The sequence below is a fragment of the Lethenteron reissneri genome, chromosome 3 (assembly GCF_015708825.2).
Source record: "Lethenteron reissneri isolate LAM-NWPU_2019-01 chromosome 3, ASM1570882v1, whole genome shotgun sequence".
Taxonomy (NCBI): Eukaryota; Metazoa; Chordata; class Hyperoartia; order Petromyzontiformes; family Petromyzontidae; genus Lethenteron; species Lethenteron reissneri.
The window spans coordinates 12965533-12980434 of record NC_083781.1 but is presented as its reverse complement, the minus strand read 5'-3'; the positions used below and the strand labels follow the sequence as shown (position 1 = coordinate 12980434).

The following is a 14902-nucleotide window of genomic DNA, read 5'->3' as shown; positions in this document are numbered from 1 at the left end:
TAGGTGGATAACCAGTGAAAACTTGCATATGAATTTGTACTTGGAGATCAGCAATTCTCTGCCCATGAAACATTACCCGTCATCTGGGGTTGCTGTGAACCACAAGTGGCTGTACTTGTGTTGTATCAATGATGTGACAGTTGTGGCCTGGAAGCAAATACTTTGGGCATCAATATGGCTGAGATTTTGCAGTTTTGCCGTTTGTTTGGGTTACAAAGCAGATAACTTCCATGAAGACAGCTGGATTATACACCGAGGACATAAGCACATAGCCTCGGCTTCATAGTATCCATCTAAAGTCCACTATATTTAGACAAGCCTTCGACCAAGGCACTAAATACATCCTGTCAAATTAATTGCCAACGAGATATTTTTTTGCAAAGGGATGCTGTAAAAGTGATTGTAATTTGATACATTTTCCATACTCCTAATGCACAGTAGCATTTTTTATACAAATCTGTGACACTTGAAATGGACTGGGTTTGAATCCATCAACCCTGCAGCTCACAAGAGCGTCCACATTGGCCACGTACGGTGCGAAAGAAGTTCAACATGCACGTACATGCCCCTGTGTCTTGAACCTACATTTTTCGGAGCTATTTGCTTCGTATCTCAAAAGGAGTTAAGGATTACATCCATGGCCTTGTCTTAAACTCGGGCCATGATTTTATATCCCAGGAGTTCATTTGCACAATCGTGTACATTTATAAACATGTTCGGTCACTGCGTTTATGAGGACAGCTGCTGCAGCGTCATTGCACTGTATAGATGAAAGCGTTCGATTTTGTCAGTGTACACAGGCTTAATTTATACATGTATGCATCATTTCTGTGTGAATTGTGTATGTACAGATCATTTGCTGTCTGCTTGCGCACCGTGTGTGTGTGTGTGTATATACAGAAACGTGCAGATGTCAGCATAAAATGTATGTGTCTGTTAATATTTTATATGTACCTACTGTGCATATTATGTGCGTGTGCAATGCTTGTATTCAGTTGGACTTTGACCAAATCTTTCCACTGCCCCTCAACCTGAAAACAAAGAAATTATTGACAAGGCATAAGACTCAGTCGGCATAGCATTTCTAGACTTCCTGTATTAAATCTCACATTTGAAAGCAGAACATTGGATGTAACTGAAATCAGAGGGACCCCCTCATCCACGGGGACACGTACCCTTTGACCTTACTGGGTTTTTTCCCAGGGTGCCGTGTGGGATCGGGGGTCGCCATGGCGTCGCGGCTCTCCACCACCTGGTCCATCTCCTGGGCGGCCGAGGCAGCTGCGGCCTTCATGGTCTGCTTTAGGGAGCTCACCTACACATACGTACACAATGGCTTGTACAAACACAGGTGTCCCGTGTGACCCACATACAATGTTGGGGCAAGCGCTGTTATTACAAGCAGCGTTTTCACCCTCCGCACATATAATGTCTGGAAAAGCAAACGGAATTCAAGATAAATAAACGGGAAATAAGAGTTGAAGGAATATATTAACGGGACGGGTCAGGAAACATGAGGATATGGAGGAAGAGGCTAAATAAGGACATTGAAGCTGCTTGCAGCAGGGTCTGCTTTGACTGGGTGGGGAGAGGGCAGGGATTGAGTGGGGGTGGCCACAAGAGGGATACAAGTAAGCACACCGACATGCGCCGGCATCTTGGAATTAACGCAATCATTGCATCGGCGATGGAAAACATCAGTGGCAAGTGGAATCTGCACCTGTCCTGAGCCTCCCTGAGGTTTACTTGGCCTTAAACGAATGGCGGAGGTGGTGTGTAAACAACAGCACTAAGCAGACAAAGGCAGCTAGCTTCGATTTTCTGGTCATACCACCAGTGTATGCTGTACAGGCCTCAGTGGGTGCCCGCTAACGGTCTATATACTCGGGAGCTCTTGTCTTGATGCTCTGCTATGAATGCTGGCGAGTTATTACCCACCTCGTTCTCGATCTGTGCGCGCACTGCGATTTGGTTTTCCTTGGTGGAGTTGGCGCGCAGAATCTGAGCCTCGATGTTTAACAGAACAGCTTCACAACCATCACACCTAGAACAGAGCATTTTCAATTATTAATTATAACACGAATTTCAATACTGCTTATAATGTAAAGAACACCCGCATGTTAACCTCATTGCACTGGGTTGTTTTGATTGCACTCTTCATATATATGTGTACTCAAAGCACTTAAATATTAGCATTTTCTCAAAAGGTATTTTATACACACTTAAAAAGAATGGCATAATATTAGCATTAAATCTGCTTTATCTATGAAAATATGGATAGACATATACAGCCGGTCCCCGCTTTTACGACAATGCATTCCTGGAAACCCCACCGTAAATATGATTTTTGCAACAGTAGAAACATCACTTGCCGATGTTTTTTTTTTCCTTTTACCAGCCATATTTAACGGGGTTTAATCGATAGAAATCCATTAAAAAATACATTTGAGAACAACAAAAGCTCCATGCCAGGCAAGCCACATCGGAAAACCAGACTGACTGTTCAAATGTCCTCAGAGTCATTTCGTAAATCAAGTTTCTGCGTCGTAAATCGATCCATGGTGGTGTTATATAAACCTCGTAAATATGGATCGTCGCACACCGGACCAGAGACTGCCTGTACACACCCCCATAACCAACACGGCATGGGAAGCCCTTTATCCAGCAGTGGATTGACAAACGGGGGGGTTACATGGCCAAGCGGCGGCACATCTGGCGTTGTTCGAGTCTAGTGGCTGCTCTGGTTAACACTGTGGGTCTGTACTAACATTAAAGGTCCCATGACGTTATTCGGATCAGTAGACCATGTCATACCCGGCGTCAAAGTCCAACATTTCTAAATTATTCATAATCAACGTTTTGGGTTAGCAGAGCCTCACCATTCTGGCAAATTGCCCGATGATGCTGGATGCAATTACCAGCGAAACGTCGTACTCAAAAATTGTAAATGTTGTGGTTTCACGCTTCAACACACCGGTGGGCTAAAGCAGTGAACTATTTGTCTTTTGTCAACGTGACACTTTTTTTTTGCTGATTGGCCGTGTCGGGTGGTGGAGGGTTACGATACATTTATAAATAACGCGATCTAACCCAAAACGTTGATTATGAATTTCTAAATTACCCACAAATTACTTGCTTGGAAAACGCCACATAGCAACATCTCTCCCTGCTGGCAAATGAATGCCCATTTCAGGCTGGAACTGCATACACATCTTGCGCTGCATAGGGAGAGCTGAAACTGGGGGGTCCCATTGTATGTATGGCTAGATAAGACGAGAGCATTTGAACGGCTGAGATCAGATGTGGCGTGACGGGCGCTTTGATCTGCCCCAGCATCTAAGCAACGGCCCTTATAAACACAATTCCTTCTCCTTGCATGCGCGTGATCGCCACGTGCTCACCACTGCTGCAGGGTGTTGATGATGGCATTGGCGTCGCTGGCGCGCACGTCGCGTCCGATGCAGGTGTCCACCTCGAGCTGGCGCCGGCGCTGGTCCAGCTTGCCGTGCACGATGTCGGCGTAGATTGCCTCGATGATCACGTCCTCCAGGTGCCGCAGGTTCGTCAGGCCCAGCTCGCTGAGCAGCACGCCGTACGGGATGCACTGCACAGTGCCAAGATGCCGTCACACTGCCTTGAAACGGACTGTTGGTTTGCTCATTTTTGTTTAAGCAGGTGATAACCGAAAAGGCCAGGTGGCAAGAGTGATGTGGGTCACCAAAATGACAAGCAAAAGACGTTCAAGCACAGCAATGAAGGAAACAGAAATCTGAGCAAAGATAACTGTGTAACGGGAGAAAAAAAATTGCACAAACATGCATCAATGCTGGGGCGGTTGATATTAGCGAGCACCCGATTCAGGCCAGAACAGATGACAAAACACACGGCATCAGCCAGTCACGAGGCAGGTCTAGTGGTGGTGCATGCACGTGATTCATCGCTTCAGAGAGCTGGTGGATTATACAATTTGTGAAATCCCAGAGACCGACTGGGCTGCGAGGTGACCGGGTGGAAGGCAGTACCAGAAGTAGGTTTGTGAACCCATCTTTGCGGATTTTGAGTTATCCCCCTTGTATGCATAGCTAGCTCTGATTACTCTGGTTTAAACCCACGTGCATAGCGCTCCATCTCAATACAGGCCCTCCTGAAAGAGCTATTTGAAACTCCGTGAGGTTTCCTGTATAACTTAATATTATGAACATGTGTACCATTCAACCACGCAATGCTCCACCGGGCTAATATTACTCTAAAAGTCCTTGAAGAGATGGAGCTCTGGTGAGCGAGCCTTCATAAGATAAGTGGTTAAGTTAGTTCTTTGAATAAAACCATCAGATGCACTATAAACTAAATAAACGAATTGGATTTACACGAGGGGGGGTCTAGGGGACAGACTGTCATCCTTAAAACATAAAGCATCCAACCCAGTTGCACGCAGTTTGAAATAACCCAGCCGTGTTAACATGCAACAGTAGTCTCTGTTAGCAATGCATCTGTCAAACAAATCAACACACTCAAACGTAAATACGAAAACCACATCACCTTCATCTTTGCAGCCAGGCTTACGATGGTTAAATGTCTCAGCTTGTTTTCTGTGCTTCTGACAGATTCGGCAGATTCGATGAATTAGCTACAAAGACACACACATCCGTGTAACAAATTAATTAGGTGGTAGTTAAGTCATCACCGCACCTTCCCTCGGCCTAGAGTGCACAGCAAAGCTACATGAAGTGGGGGGGGGGGATTACAGATGGGTTGTAATGGAAGTCAGGCAGCTTGTGTGGAAAGATCACGTGTCAAAATGTTAACTTATTGGGCTTGCAAATGGAGGCCACCCCCACAGATTATATGGAATCCATCATGTAGGATTATGATAATTAGGGAATTAGTGATCGGCCTCAAAGAAATGAGTTAAAACACGTTGCAGTTCACATGCAATAGCTGCCTGTGCTAACAATGTCAAAAAGTCAGTGATTTCTTGTTCAATGGGCATTGATGTAGTGCTGATATCCTGTTTACAGCCCTGAGCCAATGGTGGACATTCCTTATTTTTATAGCAACAAGAACCTACCCATAGGACAACCACTGTCTCTTACCAACAAAGTGGTACTCATTTTATTAACCTCAGAGGGATGATGGGCTCAGCTATGCACAACTATTGGTTGAAATCACAACCAAGCGATTGTGAGCCACTCACTTTGCTCTGCTGAGCCACCTGGCTGGATTCATAATGTCAGATATTAGTAACAAGGAAATGAGTATCGTCTAAATGCACTCTGTTATAAATCTACGTGCAGTCCTCATGAGTAAAACAATTACGCTGATAAGTAGACACAGCCAAAGTGGAGGAAGTTTTACTAGCATCATTGTGCACTTAAATGCATGTAGCAAGTGTGCCTGTGTAAGCGCACGCACCAGTATAGTCCGAGTATGTTCCATATGCAAACAACTGTAGCAACTGGAAATGTGGAGCATGAGGTCCGTTGCTCAACTGTGGACAAATTTGAACAATTACATCAGTTAGCTGTTCATAGTCACTTAAAATATACAAACGTCATTGCAATATACCGATCACTGTGAGCACCAAAATCTCCCCTGTGTTTACAATATTCAGTGCACCACATGACATGTGCAAAATTAATTAACCATGAACACAATTAACCCACGTTTTCCAAACTCTTTGGTTCTTTCGGTAAAGTCACGTAGGTAGAAAAAATAAAAGATCATGACATTTCGATGGCCACACAAATAATCGTCCTCAGCTGGGGATTCCTGCACCTGCAGTCACGAAAGCTTCAAATCATGTTTTCCAAGTTGAAACCATTTATTCCAGTTTAACACGTAGACTATCGCGACCAATATCATATTTCCAAGTTTAAACCATTTATTCCAGATTAACGCGTAGGCTTTCGCGACCAATATCATCCATAATACAGGTTTTTTGGGTTAGATCGCGTAAATATCTGGCTGTCGCCTGATGAAGCTAGTTTATAACTTACTGGCGAAACGTCGTACTCAGATTGTAAATGTTGTGGCTTGCTCCCCAACACACCGGTGTGCTGTACTAGTAACGAATTGCCACGTTCTGTTTACTTGACAAACTTTGCAATGGGCAGTGTCGGGTGGTGGCTGGTTCAACGACACATTCATATATTTACGCAATTTAACCCAAAAAACTGTATTATGGCATTTATTCCAACGTACAGGAATCACCATTGCAAGAGTTGACTCCCGGAGATGACGTGTAGATGAGTGAGCGGTTTCTCAACCAGTGGGTTGCGCTCACCTTGGTAGGGTGCTACCCACAGGTTTTTGCCCCACGTGCTTGGGAGCTTCCTCAGGAACTTAAATAAAAACAGCCCCCCCCCCCCCCCCCCCGAAGCTCCAAGCACATGGAAGCGAAACGCTGGACATCGTGCCGAACAACATACGGCAACAACCCGCAAACACACCCGACGGCTACGCGGCACGCCCCGTGAAAAACCTACGTAGTAGTCGTAGGAGCACGAGAGCTCTCTCCCTGGCTGGCAAAGCCGCTCACCTCACCTCCTGCACGCTGGGGACCTCGAGCAGCTCCCCGAACACGTACACTCCCGGCGCGTCCAGGGCTTGCTCGATGAGAGCGCAGAGCGCCACGCCTTGCGCCGAGCGAGCCAGCAGCACAAAACTGCTCGATTGGCTTTCCCTCCATCTACACGCGCGCACACAAGCACACATATACCCCCGTGTAGCCTTAACAGACTGATGGGGCAAGTGCTGTTAGTGAGCACCTATGAAGGCTGGCACTGTGGCACACGAGGGGGTGGGTAGCCGCTTTTGTCTCCCGAACGGCGATGTCCACACACCGCACTGGGTACTCATTTGAGGCTGAGTTGACCTAGGGGAGGCCCAGGACCCGGTTCAGATAATCGTCACTGGTGTTGGCCGTGCGCGGGAATCGAACTCAGGAAGCCGGGTTTTGAAACGCATCGCGCTAACCGCTACACTCCGCTCCCCTTACACACACACGTGCGTGTGTACAGCACAGGCACTCTCGTACGCTGTACGCACGTATATGGACAAATGGCAGATATTGTGAAATGCTGTAGTTTGAGGATTGGTGGCCTCAGTAGTTGGCGCACTGTACTATGAACACCATTACAACGTTCAGTTCCTGGCCACGGCTAAAGTCAGTGGCGAGTGTGTGACATACTTCACAACTTGCGTCATGACAAGAGAGACCCAAAGACAGAAGATATGACAACACAGTAATTCTAACTGACCCCAGATAAGTTCACGCTATCCACACTGTGTCATCCACTACATTGCAAGGTCATAACGCATTTATTTATGCTTCTTAGCTCGCCAGTGTTCGCCTTTGGGATTCCTCCATCGTCTAATTTACTACGGTTCCTATAACAATGTTTCAATTCAAGAAAGTATGAACTCTTATAATGATACATTCAGGAATGCTGTTGTTTTTTTGCCCACTTGATGCTTTAGCCACTTGGTCTTTGGACCGGTGACCACCCAGCCTCATCCTACTAACCTCATGCCAACCTCACCCTCACCTCATGCCAACCTCACCCTCACCCCAACCACACCCCAACCTCACCCTCATCTAACTTCACACCTGACTACATCCCAACCTCACCCTCACCTCATGCAACCTCACCCTCACGCCAACCACACCCCAACCTCACCCCAACCTCAACCCAACCTCACCTCATCCTAACTTTAACCCTGAACATACCAACCTCACCTCATGCAACCTCACCCTCACCTCATCCAGCCTCACCTCATCCAACCTCACCCTCACCTCCTCCTAACCTCACCCTCACCACATCCCAACCTCACCCTCACTACACCCCACCCTCACCACACCTCATCCCACCTCACCCCAACCACATCCTAACCTCACCCTCACCATATCCCAACCTCACCCTGACCACATCCCAACCTCACCCCCACCAACCTTATCCTGACATCCTCAACTCACCTGATCCCGGATCCCAACACGCTGCTGCTGCTCCTACCGATTCCTCGCTGCTGCTCTGGATAGGGGATCCGCTGCTGTGTCCTCAGGCGCCACAACTCCAGGAGAGACACACGGGGGACACGAGGGGAGGGGGGCTCGTTAGACACGATGTGCACACGAGATAAGGGGAGCATGGAGGGGGGTATCACACGATATGAAGGTAACACGGGGGACACGGAGAGACGTGAGGCATGGCCACACGGGATACACAACACGCACAGCGGGGGCGGTGGGGAGCACAAGGGAGACGAGGAGACACTGGGGGGACACGAGAAGCAAGGAGGGTACAGGACGACATGGAGACACAGACACACACAGACCACACACACACACAGACACACACACAGACACAGGCACACACAGAGACACACACAGACACACACAGACACACACACACACAGAGACACACACACACAGACAGGCACACACACACACAGGCACACACAGACACACACACAGGCATACACACACACAGGCACACACACACACACACACAGGCACACACACACAGACACACACACAGACACACACAGGCACACACACACACACACACAGGCACACACAGACACCACACATACACACACAGACACACACACACACGACACAACACACACACACAGACCCAGGCGTGTTCTCCCAGTCTCGCTACCCAGGACAGGTCACACGTCTCGTTACCCCCCCCCCCCCCCGTTTGAGTGACTATGCAGATACGTTACCATTCTCGGCAGGTTACCTCGTCAGGTTACCCGTCTCGTTACCCGTCAGGTTACCCGCCAGGTTACCCGTCTCGTTACCCGTCAGGCTTCTCGTCAGGTTACCAGTCTCGTTAGTCAGGTTACCCATCAGGTTACCCATCAGGTTACCCGTCTCGTTAGTCAGGTTACCCATCAGGTTACCCGTCTCGTTACCCATCAGGTTACCCATCAGGTTACCCGTCTCGTTAGTCAGGTTACCCATCAGGTTACCCGTCTCGTTACCCGTCTCGTTACCCATCAGGTTACCCATCAGGTTACCCATCAGGTTACCCGTCTCGTTACCCATCAGGTTACCCATCAGGTTACCCGTCTCGTTACCCGTCTCGTCAGGCAGCTCGAGTCGCTCGCTCCCTGCGAGGCTCCTCCCGTGTACAGTAGGTGTAGCGCGATTCCCCTGCACGTCGATTCGCAACTGCGATTCCGGAATCGATTCTTTTGCACTTTAAAGGTTCGGCGTAGAATCGACCGATTTTTTTAGTTTGCGGCGCGATCGCTCTCAAAGCCCCGTGGACAATCTTGTAGTAAACTCCAGGGTGCGTGCGTTGCGAAGATCGGGAACGTGGGTTGAGGCCGCCGGGTTCGCGTGAACACTGCACCCGCCACACACAGACTCGAAGCCTATCGTTAGTGGGTGGAGGGCAATCGATTCCGCAAGTGAATCGATTCTCCGAATGCTGATTTATAATTTTGTTATTTTAAAATAATCTTTCTCTCGGAGCTAAATGGGCACCGCCCAACGATCAAACTCTACTCGAAGCATAAACGCGAGCTCGCCAGTCGCGCGCAGTAAAAAAAAGAGAGACGTGGGAATCGATAATAATCGATAGCGGAATCGACGTTCGATTATCGGTATCGAAGGGGAGAATCTATTTCCGCTTCCGGTGACGTCACCGGTGCGACTCGAGCCGCCCGGCGGTGACACAAACATCGCCCCGCCCCCCTCACGCCGGCATTGTTGTTGTTGTTGCTGTTGTTGTTGTTATTGCTGTTGTTATTGCTGTTGTTATTGTTGTTGTTATTGTTGTTGCTGTTGTTATTGTTGTTGTTGTTATTGCTGTTGTTGTTGCTGTTGTTGTTATTGCTGTTGTTATTGTTATTGTTGTTGCTGTTGTTGTTGTTATTGTTGTTGTTGCTAGTGTTGTTGTTATTGTTGTTGTGGTTATTGTTGTTAGTGTTGTTATTGTTGTGGTTATTGTTGTTATTGTTGTTGCTAGTGTTGTTAGTGTTGTTATTGTTGTTATTGTTATTTTTTTTATTGTTATCGTTGTTATTGTTGTTGGTATTGTTGGTATTGTTATTGTTGTTGGTATTGTTGGTGTTGTTATTGTTGTTATTGTAGTTTTTGTTGTAGTTTTTGTTATTGTTTCAGTTTCATTTATTTGCTATAGCCCTATACTCTGGCTTCTCCCCCCCTCCTTATACAGCCTCGTGTTACATCAGCTCCCCTTTGCCCACTGCTGCAGTTGTTTCTTGCTGTGGTTGTCCCACCTGATGAAGGACGCTTGTGTTGCGTCCGAAACGTCGTGATTTAATTTAATTCATTTTCTACCTACGTGACTTTACCGAAAGAACCAAAGAGTATGGATCCCTGCAGTCACGAAAACTTCAAATCTATAATGGTATAGCCCTGTGAGCCATTCGGCTCTTGAATCAGGTGCAACCGCAACAAACAAAAAATGAACAAGAAAACATCTTAAAGTGACTAAGTGCAAACAGAAAAATCCAGGAAAAACTGCTAAATATTCCAGAAAAAGCACCGTACACCAACGCTGTGTACAAAAATCCCAGTGGGATGCAAGTCAAACAACAACAACCACAAGACAACTTAGATTAAAGCCATCAGCATAACTCCGCACTACAACAAACAAACATGGCCAAACAAAAAAATGTTTTCGAAATCACCAAAATAAAGCCATAAAAGCAATGTTGTTGCTGACAGTAGCAGAGTATGGACACATAATAAGAATCGATGTTACCCTGTCTGGCAACTAAACTGGAGGTGTTGAGATGATCAAACACCAAATAGAAACCTTTTGCAGGGGGGATCAAGTACTGCATTAAGCACACACAAGTACTGCATTAAGCACACTACTGCATTAAGCACACACAAGTACTGCATTAAGCACACACAAGTACTGCATTAAGCACACACAGTAGTTGCGATGAACATGCAACACAGGCTCTGATACTGGGAGGAACCTTCTGGTTACACCAGCCCACAGGGGATTATTGTGTCCGTCCGTCCGTCGTGCAAGGAGGGGCTGGGTGGGGAGGGTGGGGCTGGGTGGGGAGGGAGGGGCTGGGTTGGGGGTGGGAGGGGTGGGGCTGGGTGGGGAGGGTGGGGCTGGGTGGGAGGGAGGGGCTGGGTTGGGGGTGGAGGGGGGGGCTGGGTGGGGAGGGAGGGGCTGGGGGGGGGGGGAGGGGCTGTTGGGGGTGGGAGGGGTGGGGCTGGGTGGGGAGGGTGGGGCTGGGTGGGGAGGGAGGGCTGGGTTGGGGGTGGGAGGGGTGGGGTGGGTGGGTGGGGAGGGTGGGGCTGGGTGGGGAGGGAGGGGCTGGGTTGGGGGTGGAAGGGGTGGGGCTGGGTGGGGAGGGTGGGGCTGGGTGGGGAGGGGGGGCTGGGTTGGGGGTGGGAGGGGTGGGGCTGGGTGGGGAGGGAGGGGCTGGGTTGGGGGTGGGAGGGGTGGGGCTGGGTGGGAGGGGCTGGGTTGGGGCTGGGTGGGGAGGGGCTGGTCACCCCGTGGTGCCCTTATAAAACCCCCACCTACACACACACAACTACACACACAGCTACACACAAACACACTACACACACACACAGCTATACACCACACAGCTACACACACATAACTACACACACACAGCTACACACACACAGCTCACACACAGCTACACACACACAACTACACACACAGCTACACACACACAACTACACACAGCTACACACACACACAACTACACACACACAGCTACACACCACACACAGCTACACCCCACACAGCTACACACACACAGCTACACACAACACACAGCTACACACAAACACAGCTACACAGCAACACACAGCTACACACACACACAGCTACACACCACACACACAGCTACACACACAGCTACCACACACACAGCTACACACACACAGCTACACGCACACACAGCTACACGCACACAGCTACACGCACACACAGCTACACACACACACAGCTACACACACACACAGCTACACACACACAGCTACACACACACACAACTATACACACACACAGCTACACACACACAGCTCACACACACAGCTACACGCACACACAGCTACACGCACACACAGCTACACGCACACACAGCTACACGCACACACAGCTACACACACACAGCTCACACACACACAGCTACACACACAGCTCACACACACTCAGCTCACACACACACAGCTCACACACACACAGCTCACACACAGCTACACACAGCTCACACACAGCTACACACACAGCTCACACACACTCAGCTCACACACACACTACACACACACAACTACACACAGCTCACACACACTACACACACAGCTACACGCACACACACAACTATACACACACACACAGCTACACACACACACAACTATACACACACACAGCTCACACACACAGCTACACACACACAGCTCACACACAGCTACACACACACAACTACACACACAGCTCACACACACAGCTCACACACAGATACACGCACACACACACGCACACACAGCTACACGCACACACAGCTACACACAGCTACACACACACACAACTACACGCACACACAGCTACACACACACACAGCTACACACACACACAACTACACACACACAGCTCACACACACACAGCTATACACACAGCTCACACACACAGCTCACACACACACAGCTCACACACACACAGCTCACACACACACAGCTCACACACACACAGCTCACACACAGCTACACGCACACACAGCTACACACACAGCTCACACACACACTACACACACAGCTACACGCACACACACACATCGCTCACACTACACAGACAGCAGCCACTGGCGATGCTGTCCCAGGCGTTTGTGCTGTCGTCCCGGGGAGACACTCTACTCTACAGGGACTGTATCCTCCTCATCACCATCATCATCACAATATCATCACCACCATCATCACAATATCATCACCACCATCATCACAATATCAATATCATCAATATCATTACCGCTGTCACTAACACCATCATTGGCCACAGCAGCTATCGATGCTATCGGCTCTCCATCTACGGGGCGTTTCGCTTTGGGTGTTTCGCCTTCGATGTTACTGTTTATGTTGCGATGTTACATGTGTACATCGTGTGTGAGATGTGTACATCGTGTGTGAGATGTGTACCGTGTGTGTGTGTGCTGAATACAGTGTGACGTGGTTCACACTTCACGTGGCCTCAACGTGCACCTAGCCTGGCACAAGCGCCGTGGTGACGTCACCGCCACTGTTGTTGTTGCTGTGGGTGCTGTCTGTGCGATGTGTGTTAAACGCGGCTCGTGCTATGTACGTTGAACTTCTTTCGCACCGTACGTAGCCAGCCGTGCCAAGCGGAAGTGTAATGTACAGTGCGCAATGTGTACTGTACATGGGGTACAGTGCTATGTACAGTATACACACGCGCGCGTGTGTACAGTATACACGCGCGCGTGTGTGTACAGTATATACGCGCGTGTGTGTACAGTATATACACGCGTGTGTGTACAGTATACACACGTGTTCGCTGTACTGTATGTCACGACCTCGGTCACTTGTGTTCGCATCACCGTCAATACCGACGGTTTACCCCGTAGTCTTGTCCAGTCTCCACTGGTGTTGGCCCAGATGACGCCAAAAGGCGTATAACTCAGTGTATTTTGACTGCTTGTGTTGTGGTTATTGCAAACATGATGCCTCGTATAAAGGTGTCGGTTTTTGTACCAGTTGAAAGGGTTAAAACATATTACTATTCATATTTAATTGTATCCATTGAGATCGACTTTTGTCCCACATGACTTCCACGTGGTCACGTGCACCACACATAACGTGGCTTGTTCAGCTGATTCCAAGATTTCTACTGCCTTGTTTGTCCAACGGGATTAAACTGAATGTGTCAAAACAGCCTTTGGATCCCTTCAGACTTTTGATCCAGATGTGCCCAATTTTAAAAAGTTGCCCGCGTAGGGCCAGCGTTCAAAGGAAGGACCGAGCAATCTTGATTTGAAGCTTTCGTGACTGCAGGAGTCCATACTCTTTGGTTCTTTCGGTAAAGTTACGTGACATTACCGAAAAGAAAAGAGTAAGGGCCGAGCAGATGAATGTTTGAAGGAGCCAGATCTGGAGTTGTATGATTGATGGGGCAGAAAGCACAGTCCAGTTCACCCGAACTGTTCCATGGCCATTGATGTTTTTTAAGCTCCCTTGTGTCGCCTCCTGTCATGTGAAAAACATTTCATGGCGTTGTTATGAATGGGCATTGGAGAAAAAAAGCTGTACCAGTTCATTACATTCAAAAGTAATTAGGACAAAAAAAGGCAGGGAGGCTTTACTTTTTGAGGTATCGCTCTGAATGTTTTATTTTATTTTGGCAGACATCCACTGACATCTCCATCCACCAACATAGCGAAGATGATTTTTACTTGAGAATTATTTTGAGAAGTGAATCTGTGCAATATGTGCGTGTGTTCATCGCATGTTTGCAGTGTTGTTTAGGGCGTTCGTGAATGTACAACGACCCATGACAATGCCAGAAACGAAGCTTCTTTTCAAGAATTGTGTTCCGTGTAAATGTGATGGTTGATGATCACGATGAGTTTTTAAGTTTCCTTAACCACCTGCTTGACAGATGTAGGTAATGGACACGCGGATAATTTGTACGAGAGAATGTGCCCTCTGAACGAGAGCGAGCAGCCCATCGTTAAGGTAATGGCTACACCCGCAACATCCCTTGTGATACTCCTCAAGTCTAATACTGTCCTGGAATAACCTCCGATTAGCGCGGTTGGATGCGTACGGTGCGAAAGAAGTTCAACTTACCACACATCATCAACCACGATCGACCGACTGCTGGATGAAGCCCTTACCAGGCTGTCAACGTCCCTCATGGTCTTTGCAGT

At 48.3% G+C, this 14902-nt stretch overlaps 1 pseudogene; it reads right to left on the bottom strand.

Moving 5' to 3' along the window:
- Positions 1-210: 210 nt before the first annotated feature.
- On the bottom strand, positions 211-6688 carry LOC133346975 (COP9 signalosome complex subunit 7b-like; annotated as a pseudogene).
- Positions 6689-14902: the final 8214 nt, after the last annotated feature.